Source organism: Mus caroli, unplaced genomic scaffold (assembly GCF_978045245.1).
Source record: "Mus caroli unplaced genomic scaffold, Mus_caroli_1 scaffold_17, whole genome shotgun sequence".
Lineage (NCBI taxonomy): Eukaryota > Metazoa > Chordata > Mammalia > Rodentia > Muridae > Mus > Mus caroli.
In genome coordinates this window covers 44060553-44079629 of record NW_028227272.1, presented here as the reverse complement: position 1 = coordinate 44079629, position 19077 = coordinate 44060553, and the positions used below count along the sequence as shown (strand labels likewise).

Here is a 19077-nt window from a genome sequence, read left to right as displayed (position 1 = left end):
GCTGTACTCCAGGGTGTGGCTCGTGTACAAAACGCAAAGATCCAGGCGGTGATAGGCATGGCGATCAGCTACTCAACGGAATGAGTGATACATTCACAAAAGGGTAGCTGGTAGCTCAAAAAGGTTACTTAGTTGCCTGGGCTAAGCCACCATGCAGTTACTGATGCTGCTGGGATCAGGGGTGTGACCACCCTGCCAGCTCCTCAGTCATACTGCAGGAGAGAGAAGAAAGGTATAGGTCCTAGCTTCTCCCTGCCCTTCAGGGAAATCAGCTCCACGAGGTTCACACACTCCACCACCTCAGCCTGTAGCTGGTGCAGCAGCTCACAGGCCGTACACATGGTTCCTCCAGTGGCCAGGAGATCATCCACAATGATCACTCTCTGCCCGGGTTCTAAGGCATATTTCTGGATTTCCAGTTCAGCCTTCCCATGCTCCAGAGCATAGGAGGCTGACACAGTGGGGCCCAGCAGCTTCCTGTGTTTCCGGATGAGCACACACCCAGCTCCTGATCTGGGTAAGGGCCAAACAGGAAGCCCCTAGAGTCTAAACCTGCGATGTAGTCTATCTTGCCACTGTGCCTGGACTTCAGGTGACTGGCCAGGAGGTGAATGGATGGACAATCAGAAGGATTCTGGGTCCTCCCAAGAATTCTCAACTGAGGAAGATCGAATGGCTGAGAAGCACCTGAAAAAATGTTCAACATCCTTAATCATCAGGGAAATGCAAATCAAAACAACACTGAGATTCCATCTCACACCACTCAGAATGGCTAAGATCAAAAATTCAGGTGACAGCAGATGTTGGAGAGGATGTGGAGAAAGAGGAACACTCCTCCATTGCTGGTGGGATTCAAACACTCTGAAATCTTGGCTTGAATCTAACTAAGGAAGTGAAAGATCTGTATGATAAAAACATCAATTCTCTGAAGAAAGAAATTAAAGAAGATCTCAGAAGATGGAAAGATCTCCCATGCTCATGGATTGGCAGGATCAACATTGTAAAGATGGCTATCTTGCAAAAGCAGTCTACAGATTCAATGCAATCCCCATCAAAATTCCAACTCAATTCTTCAACGAATTAGAAAGAGCAATCTGCAAATTCATCTAGAATAACAAAAAATCTAGGATAGCAAAAACTCTTCTCAAGGATAAAAGAACCACTGGTCGAATCACCATGCCTGACCTAAAGCTTTACTACAGAGCAATTGTGATTAAAACTGCATGGTACTGGTACAGTGACAGACAAGTAGACCAATGGAATAGAATTGAAGACCCAGAAATGAAGCCACACAGCTACGGTCACTTGATCTTCGACAAGGGAGCTAAAAACATCCAGTGGAAGAAAGACAGCATTTCCAACAAATGGTGCTGGCACAACTGGTTGTTATCATGTAGAAGAATGCAAATTGATCCATTCCTATCTCCTTGTACTAAGGTCAAGTCTAAGTAGATCAAGGAACTTCACATAAAACCAGAGACACTGAAACTTATAGAGGAGAAAGTGGGGAAAAGCCTTGAAGATATGGGCACAGGGGAAAAATTCCTGAACAGAACAGCAATGGCTTGCACGGTAAGATCAAGAATTGACAAATGGGACCTCATGAAACTGCAAAGCTTCTGCAAGGCAAAAGACACCTTCAATAAGACAAAAAGACCACCAACAGATTGGGAAAGGATCTTTACCTATCCTAAATCAGATAGGGGACTAATATCCAATATATATAAAGAACTCAAGAAGGTGGACTCCAGAAAATCAAATAACCCCATTAAAAATGCGGCTCAGAACTAAACAAAGAATTCTCACCTGAGGAATATGGAATGGCTGAGAAACACCTGAAAAAATGTTCAACATCCTTAATCATCAGGGAAATGCAAATCAAAACAACCCTGAGATTCCACCTCACACCTGTCAGAATGGCTAAGATCAAAACTTCAGGTGACAACAGATGCTGGCGAGGATGTGGAAGAGGAACACTCCTCCATTGTTGGTGGGATTGCAAGCTTGTACAACCACTCTGGAAATCAGTCTAGCAGTTACTTAGAAAAATGGACATAGAACTACCGAAGAATCCAGCAATACCTCTCCTGGGCATATATCCAGAAGATGTTCCAACCAGTAAGAAGGACACATGCTCCACTATGTTCATAGCAGCCTTATTTATAATAGTCAGAAGCAGGAAAGAACCCAGATGCCCCTCGACAGAGGAATGGATAGAGAACATGTGGTACATTTACACAATGGAGTACTACTCAGCTATTAAAAAGAATGAATTTATAAAATTCCTAGGCAAATGGATGGACCTGGAGGGCATCATCCTGAGTGAGGTAACACAATCACAAAGGAACGAACACAATATGTACTCACTAATAAGTGGATATTAGCCCAAAACTTAGGATACCCAAGATATATAATACAATCTGCTAAGCACATGAAACTCAAGAAGAATGAAGACCAACGTGGGGTCACTGTACCCCTTCTTAGAATTGGGAACAAAACATCCATAGAAGGAGTTACAGAAACAAAGATTAGAGCTGTGACGAAAGGATGGACCATCTAGAGACTGCCATACCCAGGGATCCATCCCATAATCAGCTTCCAAACACTGACACCATTGCATATACTAGCAAGATTTTGCTGAAAGGACCCTGATATAGCTGTCTCTTGTGAGACTATACCGTGGCCTAGCAAACACAGAAGTGGATGCTCACAGTCAGCTATTGGATGGATCACAGGGCTCCCAATGGAGGAGCTGGAGAAAGTACCCAAGGAGCTAAAGGGACCTGCAACCCTATAGGTGGTACAACATTATGAACTAACCAGTACCCCGGAGTTCTTGACTCTAGCTGCATATGTATCAAAAGATGGCCTAGTCGGCCATCACTGGAAAGAGAGGCCCATTGGACACACAAACTTTATCTACCCCAGTACAGGGTTACGCCAGGGCTTAAAAAAAAAATGAGAATGGGTGGGTAGGGAAATGGGGGAGAGGGGGGAGGGTATGGGGGACTTTTGGGATAGCATTGGAAATGTAATTGAAGAAAATACGTAATAAAATACATTTTAAAAAAAGAAAATATCATGTTTTTAGAATAAACTCAGTACATAACTTGACAAAAAAATTTCGGAGATGTGTGGGTATCCCCTCCCCTAACCAGGGGCCTTGCCTAACCTATGGATATGGTCTCTACAATTTCTCTTTCCTCTTAAAAGAGCTGAAAGGGTTTGCAATCCCATAGGAAGAACAACAATATCAACCAACTAGAACTCGAGAACTCCCAGGGACTAAACCACCAGCTAAATAGTACAGATGAAGGGACACATGGCTCTAGCTGCATATTTAGCAGATGATGGCATTGTCTGGCATCAATAGGAGGAGAGGCCCTTGGTCCTGTGTGAATACGCAATAACCCAGTGTAGGGGAATGCCAGGGCAAAGAGATGGGGATGGGTGGGTGGGAGGGGTAGCACCTTCAGAGAAGCAGGATGAAGAGGGATAGGATAGTCGAGTTCTTGGGAGGGGAACAAGAAAGGGGATAACTTTTGAAATGTAAATACATAAAATCTCCAAGAAAAAAAGTACACAAAATTGTATTGTAGGCAGACATTTTTCCATTGGTTTTCCTTAACAAATTTAAGAAAACATGCCTACTTTTCAACAGTTACAGTATTCTACTAAATGATAAGAATGTAGTTTTTACCCTCATTGTAATTGTATTTATAATGCAATATGAGAAACCTATATATTTGTGTATATATATATATATATATATATATATATATATATATATATTTGAAAAATGTTAGGTCATGTGTTTAATTCCAGAAGTTGGGAGACAGAGGCAATTGAATCTCTAAACTTGAGGCCAGCCTGGTCTATAGAGTGTGTTCCCTAACACCAAAAGCTACGTAGAAAGAACCTGTCTTTAATGTATATATATGAAAAGAAAAAACAAACAAAAAACCTAAACAACAGCAACAGCAGAGAGGGAGAGGGAGAGGGAGAGGGAGAGGGAGAGGGAGAGGGAGAGGGAGAGGGAGAGGGAGAGGGAGAGGGAGAGGGAGAGGGAGAGGGAGAGGGAGAGGGAGAGGGAGAGGGAGAGGGAGAAGAAGAACAACAACAGCAGCAACAGCAGCAACAACAACAGCAACAGCACCAAGAACAGGAAGAAGAGCAAGGAGAATGAGAAGGAGAAGGAGAAGGAGAAGAAGAACAACAACAACAAGGAGAAGAACAAGAAGAACAAGAACAAGAAGAAGACAGAATTCAGAATTACAGGAAAACAGTCTGAAAATCCTGATACAGTGTGGAGAGGATCTTCTAGATGAAACAAAATTTAACCTGAAATTGAAGGTGAATGGATGGTGAAGAAAGATGTGTTCCCAACAAATAAAAAAAAAATCACATTAAGATTTGTGACACAGAAAAAAAAAGCATTCCGAAAAAGCCTGTTGTTTAAATGAAATCCAGCATGGAAAGAATGTAGTGACCGCCTATGGGGGCATAAAATGAGCAGAACATATGTCACACGGTTGCATAAAAAGTGTTAGTTTCATGGCAAAACAATGATGAGCTAAGGAAACACTTTATAAGGCTATGAAATTGTTTATTAATTACATGGAAAGTTGTAGGAGAGAAGGAAAGAGTAGTGCTAAGGAAGCCAATGTGGAGGTGATTTCACTCTAAGCAGGATGTCATGGTAACTGAACTGCAAAGCATGTACAGGAGAGGACAGAATAGGAGCACTTTATAGAAAAGTTAAAAACTGTAAAGAAGTTGATGAGAGGTCAGACCAGGCAGTCCTCTGCTGTATATGTGTTGGGGGCCTCATATCAGGGGGTATGGGGGTGAGGATATCTTTTTGGAGATGGGGGGGGGGGGGATATGGGATAGGGAGTGGTCAGTGGAGGAACCAGGAGCATGATGAAGACTGGACTGTAAAAACGGATTAAAGAATAAAAGGGGTGGGCGGGGGGAGAAGTTGACCAGAGCAAGAGTTAGACATAGGATTTTAACTTGAACAATTAGATGGCCATGATATTATTTATTTTAAGAAATTGGAAGGTAATCAAAGTTAGGTCTATGGGAAGATTCTAAAGAAATTATACTAGTCTTTATTTTTTTAATGTGAAAATACTAGCTATATTAACTTAAATTCCAATGTTAGCAAGAATGGGTGTAATATTTTGTCAAAGTCATACCTAAATATAACAAAAGCAAAATACAGCAAACCAATAGCCAACATCAAACTAAAAGAAGAGAAACCAAAAGGAATCCCATTAAAATCAGGGACAAGATAAGGCTGCCCACTCTCTCCCTATCTATTCACTATAGTACTTCAAGTTCAAGCCAGATCAATTAGACAACATAAAGAGATCAATGAGATACAAATTGGAAGGGAGGGAGTCAAAATAGCACTATTTGCAGATGATATGATAGTATACATATGCAACCTCAAAAATTCTACCAGAGAGCTCCTAAAGGTGATAAACCTCAAAAAGTGGCTGGATATAAAGTTAACTCAAACAAATCAGTAGCCTCCGTCTATTCAAAGGATTAAAAGGATGAGAAAGAAATTAGGGAAACAGCACTCTTCACAATCGTCACAAGTAATATAGAATACCTTAGTGGGACTCTAACCAAGAGAGTGAAAGATATGTATGACAAGAACTTCATATCTGTGAAGGGAAAAAAATCAAAGAAGAAGTCAGAAGATGGAAAGATCTCCCATGCTCATGGATTGGCAGGACTAATATGGTAAAAATTTCCATCGTACCAAAAGCAATCTTTAGATTCAATGAAATTCCCATTAAAATTCCAGCTCAATTCTTCATAGAGTCAGAAAGAGCAATTCCGAAATTCATTTGGACTAATAAGAAACCTAGGATAGTGAAAACTATTCTCAGCAATAAAAAAATCTTCTGAGGGAATCACCATCCGTGACCTCAAGCTATACGATAGAGCAATAGTGATAGAAATTACGTGGTGTTGACACAGAAACAGGCAAGTAGATCAATGGATTAGAACTGAAGACCCAGAAATGAACCCAAATACCTATGGTCACTTAATCATGGACAAAGAAGCTAAAACCATCCAATGGGGAAAATACAGCATTTTCAACAAATGATGCTGGTTCAACTGGTGGTCTGCATATAGAAGAATGCAAATTGATCCACTTCTATCTCTTTGCACAAAGCTCAAGTACAAGTGGACCAAGGACCTAAACATAAAACCACATACACTGAATCTAATAGAAGAGAAAGTGGGGAAGAGCCTCCAGTAAGTGGGCACAGGGGAAAACTTCCTAAATGGTTTAGGCTTTCAAAGCAACAATCAAGGAATGGGACCTCATAACATTAAAAGCTTCCATAAAGCAAAGGACACTGTCAATAGGAAAAAAACAGCAACCCACAGATTGGGAAAAGATCTTTACCAACCCTACATCTGATAGAGGGCTAATATCTAAAATATACAAAGAACTCAAGAAGGTATACTCTAGATAATTAAATAACCCTATTAAAAAGTGGAGTACAGAGCTAAATAAAGAATTCTCAACTGAGAAATCTTGAAAGGCTGAGAAACACTTAAAGAAATGTTCAACATCTTTAGTCATGAGGGAAATGCAAATCAAAATGACGCTGAAATTCCACCTCACACCAGTTAGTATGGCTAAAATAAAAAAAAAAAAAAAAAAAAAAAACTCAGATGACAGCAGATGCTGGCTAGGATATGGAGAAAGGGAAACACTCCTCCATGTTGGTGGGACTGCAAGCTTGTACAACCACTCTGGAAATCAGTCTGGAGGTTACTGAGAAAACTGGGAATAGGTCTATCTGAAGACCCAGCTAGACTACTCCTGGGCATAAACCCAAAAAGATACTCCATCATATAACTAGGACCTATGCTCCACTATGTTCATAGAAGCCTTATTTATAATAGCCAGAAGCTAGAAACAACTCAGATGTCTCTCAACTGAAGAATGAATAGAGAAAATGTGGTACATATACACAATGGAGTACTGCACAGCTATTAAAATCTATGACTTCATGAAATTTGCAGGCAAGTGGGTGGAATTAGAAAATATCATCCTGAGTGAGGAAATCCAGACACAAAAGAACACACATGGTATGTTCTCACTAATAAGTAGATACTAGCCCAAAACCTCACAATGTCCATGATACAACCAACAGACCATCTGGAGCACAGGTGGGATTGCAAGCTTGTACAACCACTCTGGAAATCAGTCTGGCGGTTTCTCAGAAAATTGGACATAGTACTACCGGAGGATCCCGCAATACCTCTCCTGGGCATATATCCAGAAGATGTCCCAACCGGTAAGAAGGACACATGCTCCACTATGTTCATAGCAGCCTTATTTATAATAGCCAGAAACTGGAAAGAACCCAGATGCCCCTCAACAGAGGAATGGATACAGAAATTATGGTACATTTACACAATGGAGTACTACTCAGCTATTAAAAAGAATGAATTTATGAAATTCCTAGCCAAATGGAGGGACCTGGAGGGCATCATCTTGAGTGAGGTAACACAATCACAAAGGAACTCACACAATATGTATTCACTGATAAGTGGATATTATCCCAAAACTTAGGATACCCAAGATATAAGATACAATTTGCTAAACGCATGAAACTCAAGAAGAATGAAGACCAAAGTGTGGACACTATGCGTCTTCTTAGATTTGGGAACAAAACACCCATGGAAGGAGTTACAGAGACAAAGTTTGGAGCTGTGATGAAAGGATGGACCATCTAGAGACTGCCATATCCAGGGATCCATCCCATAATCAGCTTCCAAACGCTGACACCATTGCATACACTAGCAAGATTTTGCTGAAAGGGCCCAGATATAGCTGTCTCTTGTGAGACTATGCCGGGGCCTATCAAACACAGAAGTGGATGCTCACAGTCAGCTATTGGATGGATCACAGGACTCCCAATGGAGAAGCTAGAGAAAGTACCCAAGGAGTTAAAGGGATCTGCAACCCTATAGGGGGAACAACATGATGAACTAACCAGTACCCCAGAGCTCTTGTCTCTAGCTGCATATGTATCGAAAGATGGCCTAGTCGGCCATCACTCGAAAGAGAGGCCCATTGGACTTGAAAACTTTATATGCCCCAATACAGGGGAATGCCAGGGCCAAAAGAATGGGAATGGGTGGGTAGGGAAGTGGCGGGGGGGGGGTATGGGGTACTTTTGGAATAGCATTGGAAATGTAATTGAGGAAAATACGTAATAAAAAAATATTAAAAATTAAAAAAAAAAAGAATACCGGGGAGTGGATGCTTCAGTCCTACATTGAGAGGGGAACAGGGTGACTCTGGAAGGTGGAAGGAGTGTGGGACAAGGGAAAGAGAAAGAAGGTGGAGGAAATAAGGGTAACAGCATCAGAAACTGGAGGAGATGTGAGAGAGGTACAGAAGGTCAGGAAATGGAACAAAACCAGGTAGCAGGGGGGTGTGACAATGGGAATAATCACTAGAGGGTCCCAGACACCAGAAAAAGAAACCATGATGGTCCCAGGACTCAAAGGGATTGTCTTTAGCTGTAATGCACAGAGAAGGGGGAGATAGGACCCGTAGAGATCACCTCCAGTGATAGGCATGGTCCCTGGTCGAAGGATGGGGCCAACCACCCATCTCAAAGTTTTTTAACCCAGAAATGTTCCTGTCCAAAAGAATAACAGGGACAAAAAAAAAAATGGAAAAGAGAGAAGGAAGGGCCAACGATGGATGGCCCCACCTGGGGACATCTGCAGACACCAAATCCAACACTGTTGCCGTGGTCAAGAGGCATTTGTTGACAGGAACCTAGTGTGGGGGTCCTTGGGAGGACCACCAGCAACTGACCAATGAAAATGTGTGGATGTTTGGAGCCCAACACCAGTCTGAACTCTAGGAACCTGGTGGGAGAGCTGGCAGAAGGACTGGAAGAGTGGAGGGGAATTGCAAACCCACTGGAAAAACAACATAGGCTGGTTCTCCTAAAATCTAAACCATCAACCAAGGAGTGTACCTGGAGGGACCCATGGCACCAGATACATATGTAGGAGAGGATGGCCTTGCCTGACAGCAATGGGAATTAAGGCCTTTGGTCCTAGGGAGGTTTGGTGCCCCAGTTTAGGGGGACATTGTAGTTGTGGGGTAGGAGAGTGTTGGTGGGTTGGGGAGCACTCTCATACAGGCAAAGGGGAGAAGAGGGATATGTGGGATGGGAGGTTGTTGGAGGTGTAACTGCAAAGTGGGATATAATGGGATGGGGGGGGGTTGGTGAAAGGAGTAACCAGGAAGTGGGATATCATATGAGATGTAAACAAATGGAATGATTAATTTAAAAAAGGAAAAATACCAATGGTAGAAAGATACTCTATGTCTGATCTGATGCTAAGAGGCAAGAAGTATCAAACTAAACTAGAAAGTTAATGTGACACTCAGAAATCTCAGGCATGGTTATAGTAGTTTTGACAAAAAAAGAAAAAAGAAAAAAAGAAAAAAGAAAAAAGGAAAAAGAAAAAAGGAAAAAGGAAAAGGAAAAAGGAAAAAGGAAAAAGGGAAAAGGAAAAAGGAAAAAGGAAAAAGGAAAAGGAAAAAGGAAAAAGGATAGACCAGCAGAAGAAAAAAGTAAGTAGTAAATGGTGTTATTGATGAAAATCTAGAGGCTTATCAAATTCCAGGGAGAGAAGCGTTTCTCACAGAGGGAGTAACTAACAGTGTAAAGTTGAGGATTCAGGTAATGGCACATTAGATCTGCCAGCAAGTGAGGGAAACTTACTGTGATTATAGAGACTAGCTAGTAAGCCACATCAGCCTTGTATATGAAGTGATAATGCCTTCAATTTGGTCTGAAGATAAATCAATGAATGAAAATTACAAGGTACTCAGAACAAAGCAAGCAAGAGGTGAAAATTTGGCAGCTATGTCAAGGAAAAATGGCTTTTCTTTTTCTCAAATCTGGCTTCTGGGAAAATGTGAGACATGAAGAAATACACTGAGAGTGTTTGGAAAAAAGAAACAGTTGAGAGAACATAAACACTTCCAATCTACTGTCAACGCCTATGTCACTCTCTGAAGCCATAGAAATTTTCTCTTTCCCTTTTAGTTTTAATCCCTTTATTAAAAAAATTGTTGAAAAATTGTAATGTTCACAAACACAACAACATGAGAGAAGTATCGATTTAGGACAAAATCTTGATCTCAAGTTTGGCATCATATATTGGCTAACTTATCCAATGCACAGTTAATGAAGGCTTAGAATTTAAAAATGATAGGCCCACATATGTTCTCAGTTCAATCTTTGCTAATGTGAATTATCTAGAGAGCTATAGCTGAGAGTTATTTCACACTGCTTTTAGCATGCAAAATGGATCTTTATGAAAAAGAACTGGTGACTGAGTATAGATGACTTCTGATATGCTTGCAAAATATTTCCTGGAAACTATATTTTAGTTTAATTCACATCATCTTTTCATATTTGCTAATAAGACATCTCTTTGGCTGGGAATCCTTTCTGGCTCATCCAAGCACAGATCACCTGCTGGGCCACTGTGGACCCTGAGTGAGCTTGTCATTCTGCTCTCCTCAGCGGAATATGACATGTAAGACATGAGCTCAGCAGGCTAAGTGGTGAAGCCAGCATAGGGAGCGAGTGTTAAACAATTTATAGCTATATAAGCACGAGAAGCTTCACCTCCTGAGGAGCTCTGTGACACACCGAAGTAAATATGCTCATTCCCTACATTAATAACATTTTAGTGATTCTTCTTACCACCCCAACTATGTTATGACATGGTAGGTGTCAAAAGAACTAGTTTTTATATTAGCTACATTTTGAAAGCACAGTACATGCAGCACCGTTTATTTGATTCAAAAGGTGTTACCCATTGATGAGACAGATTACCAGATCATAAGAACAGATAAACATCAATGCTTTCAAGCCTCAAAAACAGGCATCAAAATGTCAACTGTAGCATCCGTGTTTACTTAAATAAAGTATTCTTTCACATAAATATATCGCTGATTTTAGAGCTATGCAAAAAGGCCTGTGAAATTCCATTCTGCACAATGTCTCAGATGACATGACTCACTTTGGAGACGTGAAAAATTCCTAGAATCCAATGAACAAAACAAAGCAGGAATACTTGGGCAAGGGTTCAAAAAAAAAAAAAAAGAGGTCTATCTTTTATAAAGTTCATAAATTAGTATTCTATCAATTTCTATTAATTTTAATGTAAAATCCTTTCCTTTTGTACATAGCAGTTCAATGAAATGAATTTGAAGAGATTATAATACACTTTTATGGAAATTTAAGTTTAATCACAATCTCAGTTTCTATGGCCAAACTGAGACATTACAAATCATGGAAAAAAAAGTATGAATGGATTTTTCTCATGTTACAGCTGGTGTTAAGAGAACAGTAGAGACAGACTTCAGTTCATTTTCTATTCATGTTAAATATTCATCTATAAGAAATATATATATATATATATATATATATATATATATACAGTGGCAAACTGAAGTTAATGATAAGTTAAAGGGAAAAAAGTTAACCAGTTAAAATTTTAATACCTGAAATTGGGAGTCAGTATATAACAAGCCAATAAAGACACACACTCAGCACCCAAAAAATTCTACCATTTTCCTTTATTAAAATCAATATACTCAAAATCCTTGCTAAGCACTACAGACCATCCCGGTTCTGATCACTTAGGATATTTTGATCAAAAGAGGAGACCAGAAGCTTTGGGTGGTCAGACTGTACCATGTTTTTAGGATGAGGAGTACAGCATAATGTCCAAACACAAGGCAATTAAATAAGCTATATATTTATAAGGAAGTTATAGGAACTATGGGAAGAGCCAAATTAGAGAAGAGGCATATGAGTCAGAAGTGAAGAATGGGGCTGGAGAGATGGCTCAGTGGTTAAGAGCACTGATTGCTCTTCCAAAGGTCCTGAATGGTGGCTCATGATGAGATCTGACACCCTCTTCTGGTGCACCTGAAGACAGCTACAGTGTACTTAGATAAAATAATAGATCAAGAAGAAGAAGAAGAAGAAGAAGAAGAAGAAGAAGAAGAAGAAGAAGAAGAAGAAGAAGAAGAAGAAGAAGAAGAAGAAGAAGAAGAAGAAGAAGAAGAAGAAGAAGAAGAAGAAGAAGAAGAAGAAGAAGAAGAAGAAAAGAAGTGAAGAATGGGACATTTTGTAGCATGGCATCTGATCAGAGAGAAGATCACTTAAATAAACATGGAAGGGGATGAAGGTGTTTAACCTGTGACTAACAGAAAATTTTGTCCTAGGCAGTGTGACCCACCTGTATATATGCCCTGGAGTCAAAGCATGTCTTAGCAAAGGAGTCTCAAAATATGTTATGCTGTGTTAGCTTAAAAGTAAAAGATGCACAGATATTATCAGTTTATGAGGTCTTCTAGTTTCTAAAGAGTTGTGAGGAGTGTTCAGTTTTAGACATATGTGTTAAATCTATTAACTCCGAAGAGAATTTGTAATCACTGTCCCTTTCAAAAGTTCCTGTGTCGTTGTTCCTGGAACAGAACTGTGACTCTGTCATCTTCCCACTGAAGGTCCACAGACAATTTACCAAACACCATTTTTCAAGAGCAGAGTGAATTTTGATTGATTGATTCCTTTATTTCTATGTGGTAGAAAGATGCTCAAAGATATCTGCACACCCAGAACCTCTAGTTACACAGTCTATAGCCAAAGGAACTTTTCAGGTGTGACTTGGTGAAAGCTCTTGATATGGCCATCATGATGGTTTATCAGTTTGAAACAAGCATAATCCTTAAAGTCCTTATAAGAGATCTTAAGAGGGTCATTCAGTCTTTAAAAGAAGGTGGCAGGAAGGCCGCAGAGTCAAAGAAATTCTAACTGCTCTACTCTGTATTTGAACTTAAGGGAAAGAGAGAACTGTGAAGGAACAGAAACAAGCTTTAAAAAATTGCAGGAGGGTTGGCAGAGGATACTCAGGTAGACTTTAGAACGTCTGACCTTCATATATGTAATAAAAACCTTTGTGTTATATTAAGCCACTGCACTTATGGCCATTTGTTATAATAGAAGTTTATTCTCAATTCTTTCCAGACCCCGTTTCTGAGAGCAAGTTGGATGCTCATGTAAATTCCTCACAGAGTACCTTATCCCAAGTGTACAGAGAAGTGGGGAAGCCCCAGCCCTATTCATATCCCCACTGAAACTTATGAGTTTAATTGTACAGTGAAAGGCCTTGACTTAGAGGATACCAAAGAGCTATTCCTGTTTCCTTTCATTACTTTGTATCATATTGTTCTTCTCTTACCTTGGCAAGGGTGATCCTTCTATTCTGTGCTAACAGATTTAAAAAGTCTCTTATATTTCTTCTGTTTTTATCCTAATACACATACTTCTGGAGTGTACATAATAGTTCGAGATTCTCTGCATTCTAATTTTTTTTCTGCATTCTAATTTATACATTCAGTGTGGGCTGCATCATTGTTTTTTGAGAGAAAAACAGTGAAAGCCACAGAACAAAACCATGTTTTATACTTTTGGAATACGCCGTGCCCTTGAACAAGTCCCTTCGCCTTGCTGTACCACTTTCAAGGCTCAACAGAATAATAACCCTCAGACTTATTAAAATGACATGTGTTTTAATTGTCTTGAAGGCAGTGTCAGAGTTAAAATATTATACATATTTGAAATATGTATTATTCTGGATTCTTTACATGAGCAGAACTTCTAAAATGAACATATGTGTATTATGAATAATATGCACACACATATGCATGTGTGCATGCATTTGTGTGTTTGTGGGAGTGTGTGTGTGTGTGATATTTATTACAATGTCTTACAGACTGGGGTCCAGCTCACCCAACAATGGCTGTCTAATAATGGAAAGTTCAACAATCCAGTAGTTCTTCAGTCCCTCAAACTGAATTTCTCAGTTGGTCTTTAGTAAAGTGTATAACAGAATCCTGAAGAAATAGGCTCCTGTGCTAGTGAAGGAATGGACTTGCTACTGAGTGTGAGAAGAGCATGAGCAAGGAGGCAAAGGGAGAGCCAGCTTCGATCTTCCATGTCCATTATATCAACTGTAAACAGTGTCCCAGAAAAGGTGGATTTTCCCACCTCAAAGATCCAGATTAGAAATGAGTTTTTCCATTTCAAATCATTCAATTAAGAAAAAAAAATCCTTATCTAGTAATGTTGTCAACCAAGACTAGCCATCACAAAATATAAAATATTTTTCACTGAAAACATTTTGTTTGCCTTTATTTTGATTGTTTTTGTTTTTTGAGATTTTATTATAATTAGACCATTCCCCCTTCCCTATACTATACTCTCTCCAAACCTTCCAACATCCTTTTCCATACTCTTTTTAAAATTTATGGCCACTTTCTTATTAATTGCTGTAACTTGCACAAACACACACACACACATATATATATATATATATATTCCTAAATATAACCTACTCAGCCTGTATAATGTTACTTGTATGTATGCTTTGAAGGCTGACCATTTGGTACTAGACAAACAATTGGTTTGCTAACTTTAGTCATTAGACATGAAAGGGTCTAAGACTTATGAAAAAATAAACCTATATAAAGTAAGTTTACATAAAATATAGATGCTCATTCAATGCCACATAGCTTGTGGTGGATAGACACTTTGTCCTGCAGCTTGTAGAACTCACCTGCTCAGTGCATTCACTGAGAAATATTCAGACAATATTCACTTCTGCATGTCATTTCATTTGTTTTAAACAATCTCAAGTACTCAAAATCATACCAGCTATTGAAATATTCCTTATGCTTCTTTCCCAACATCCAGTATCCATTCCCAGTCACCAAAAGACTTGCATTTCACTAACCCTTAAAGTAGAGATGCTAAACCTAGAATAGACAGCCCAGTTATTCCAGAAAAGCTAAGGCTAATAAATAAGCAAATACTCCCAAAACCATTAACAATACAGATTTTCCTGTCTGAAAGAATGGGGTCTTCCTCCAAATTTTGGTTCCATAAATGAAATAAAATAAAATATCTTCAGCATATAAATGTGAGGATATATCTCTAACAGTATACAATTATGATTCCATGAAAAAAAACTTTTCTAATTTTAAAACATGAATTCATTTAGTGTGTATTGTTTTTGTATGTGAGTTTGTGTGTGTACAGACATGCATGGGCTTTGTTTCTCACCACTACTTTAGTATTTAATTGTTTGGTTGGTTTGTTTTGCTTTGGTTTTAGGACAGGGTTTCTCTGTATAGCACTGCCTGTCCTGTAACTTTCTCTGTAGACAAGGTTGGTCTCAAACTCTGAGATCTGCCTGCCTCCCTCTCCCACGTTCTGGGATTAGAGCCATGTGGCACCATCACCTGCCTAAGTGAAAGGAGAAAGTGAGCTTGTTCTTTCTCCTCCTCTCCTCTCCTCTCCCCTCTCCTCCTCTCCTCTCCCCTCCCCTCCCCTCCCCTCCCCTCCCCTCCCCTCCCCTCCCCTCCCCTCCCCTCCCCTCCCCTCCTCTACCTTTCCTGTATCTTTCTTCATCTTGCCTTTCTTCCCTCACCCTCTTTCTTACAAACATATCACAATGATCACTGGCAAAAGCAATTATAAAGATATTCTAAAAGCACAAATTTGCACAAAAGTGGTTAAGCCTGAAACCATATACACACAAACAACAAAAACAGACTCAGCAGATTGTAGTAAAATCTTTGTACATATGTATGCATATAATGTATGTAACAATAACAATCAAAGAAAAAAGAGTCTATCAGTTTGAGAGTGGGGCAATGGAACTGCAAAGTGATGTAACTCCATTTGAATTAAAAACATTTTTTAAAAAAGGACAAACTTGCACAAAGACTACCACAAGCTTGTAAAGTAAGGATAATTCAAGAAAATCCACTAAGCAAATGCTTGCTTAATCCTGCTATTGATTTTTGAAACCAGGGATAACTATTTCAGAACAACTTATATATCTTTCCTCCCCTTTAAATAACAATTTACTTTCTCTTACCTTCTTAAATGTGCTTATGATCTGGCATAGGACAAATGTTCTAGACTACAGTCTAGTGCTCATATCAGAGTGAGCTCATTATTTGTTTTCTTTAAATGTTATTTTTTATTAGATATTTTCTTCATTTACATTTCAAATACTATCCCCTTTCCTAGTTTCCTCTCCTAAAATCCACTATACCCTCCCCTTGCCCTGTTCCCCAACCCACCCACTCCTGCTTCCTGGCCCTGGCATTCCTCTGTACTGGGGCATATAATCTTTGCAAGACCAAGGGCCTCTCCTCCCATTGATGGCTGACTAGGCCTTCCTCTGCTACATATGCAACTAGAGACACAAGATCTGGGGGGTGGAGGAGGGTTAGTTCATATTGTTGTTCCACCTATAGGATTGCAGACCCCTTTAGCTCCTTGGGTACTTTCTATAGCTCCTTCATTGGGGGCCCTGTGTTCCATCCAACAGATGACTGTGAGCATCCACTTCTGTATTTGCCAGTCACTGGTATAGCCTCATAAGAGATAGCTATATCAGGGTCCTTTGTGGTGCCTTTTGGTTGATAGAAAATAAATCAAGGATTAGCAAGTAGGCACAATACACACAATGAAGTGTTGTTACCACTATACCAGACCTAGATAAATTCTAATCATGTATACTCTGTCAATCATCACTGCCTTTGCATTATATATGGTGTCATTTGTTTTGAAAATTCAGATTTACTTACCAACTTAGTTCTTCACAGTTCTTATAGCAGGATCGAGGCACATGCTATTTATGACTGTTAGACATGCTCACAACATCTTCCACCATATTTTGGTATATAGAACAAACTCCTTAATGTTAGGGAAAAAATTAAGAAGTACCCTGCCCTTTGGGAAATTCACAATAGGTCAGTTAGTGAAATTGTGTTTTACTGATTTCCCTGTGAGTAAAGTCCAGTTTACAAATACATACCAATTATGAGATAGATGACTCTTACTTTTATTAATGTTTGAAATGTCACTACCATTATGTTTTTGTAGATGCACCTCTGGCAGACATTCATTATCAGTGCAGACAAGAATTCCACAATATGCCACTAATGCTCCCTCTCAAATAGATAAAGTAATGATGGGAGTGTCTGAAATCCTGATAACTAGAAGAAAATATAAAGCTTTTTAAAACTTGGTGTTTACAAACAAGGCACAATGTACCTTAGACAAAGAGTACACAGGACTAGAGAACCGTTAGTCCATGAGGCATTATGACCCCATCCTGGATGTGCTAAAGACCATCATCAGTAAAACTTGCAGAACAGAGTCTTAGCAATCATACTCTAATCCAGTTTTTCAAGGTTCACTCATCCATAACAACTCCCATGTTCTTAGAAATTCAAGCTTCTCTGGTGTCTCTGTGTTTGGATATCTCAACTCTTCTGAATTGTAAGATTCTGATGGAGGCATCATTTTGCTGCTCTTTGAAAGACTGTGAGGTAGAAAGGCAGGATGAAAGAAGTAAACAAAGAGGGTGGAAAGAAGGGAAAAGGGGGAGATAGGTGGGAGTTGTGAAAACCAAAATTCTTTCTATAATTTTCTCTGAATTAGAAGAAAATAAGTTATAGCTTTCTCACAATTACACATTCTTTTTATTCTTTAAAATAAACTATGTTCACACAGAACTTCTTGCTGATACAACCACTCCTAGGACTAGAGTCTTTACTAATCAGCACTCTCCATAAAAATCAAAACCAGAGTGGAGATTGTTGATATACTTTAAGGAACTTAGTAATGACATTCTGGAATCCTGAAAAATGTGCACATTTATGAGGTAGATCAGAAGATAGTTGGAGCCTGAAATGCTGTCTTGGCAGAATTCTTTGCACTTTGCGGATGGGGGCAGAAGAATGAAGTGTTTATCTTTGAAGGAACTCATGCTCTGAGGAGCTAAGCCTTTTTTTTCTCCCGAACCAGTTGGATGTGATTAGCTAAGGCTAGACATGCTAGTTCACTCAAGTCCATCAGGAAGATATCTTCTCCATCATTTGTATGTGTGTGCATGCATGCATGTGTGTGTAAGTGTGTTCCTCCCATAGACTGAGTAACCTTATCACCTAATATGCTAGCATTAAACATCTTTATTCTCTACACTTATACTTCTTTAATACTTATTCTCATTTTAGACTCATAAAACTCAAATGGAAGTGCATTTCAAGAGCATTCACTTTAGGGGCAATCATTTTGAAGGACATCTGAAATACAAAATGAGTTTCTTCCTAAGTTAACACTCAGCTTTCTGTGAACTGTGCAGCACCCTGATGTTAATCGGGAGAAGAAGGTAATGATTGAATGGAGGAGGAGAAGGTGCTGGTGACAGCAAGCTGAAGAGGGGATGAGGAAGTCATTCATAAGAGTCAGAAGTCAAAACACAGAAGGCAAAGCATCAAGAGGTACTCTGGTCCCTAAAGATGATTTTACTATTTCATTTCTGTGCTTAACATTTTCTATTTCTTCTCTGACAAGATGACTTGAGAACTTGTAGAGAACTGTGTTCCACATAAGAAGCTCAGATTTACTAAAAGCAGATATAAGTTATTTCCCATGTCCAACATTCTGAAATATAAAATCCTCCAAAAGCTGAAAATGTTGAACACCAATAAAGGATATAAGTGAAATTCCACACTATTGTGAACTGTGCTTCATGCATAAAATTAATAAAACCACTAGATAATACCACCTTTATAGAGAAAAGTGAAATTTGACCTTAAGCATGAATATCATCCCCAAGATAGCTTGATACTTATATAAAAATATTCCAAAATATGCAAAGCTTAAGATCAACTACATTTATCATGTGAAGTATTTGGCAAAGGCAAACCCACTTCAATGGCCTTTCCCTACCTCCTGCCAAATTGGTGGTTGTTCATAGTATGATTTCTATTACCCATTGTCAATAGTGAGGGGAAAGATTAATTGACAATCTGGAAATAAAGGACAAATTTTAATTACATGTCATCTGATTAGCATGGTGAAAACCCACTCACACCAATTCTCTTGGTCTTTCTGTGAA

At 39.2% G+C, this 19077-nt stretch overlaps 1 pseudogene; it reads right to left on the bottom strand.

The window, feature by feature from the left end:
• Nucleotides 1–203: 203 nt before the first annotated feature.
• Nucleotides 204–19077, bottom strand: part of LOC110311313 (adenine phosphoribosyltransferase pseudogene) — a 45070-nt pseudogene continuing 26196 nt past the window's right edge.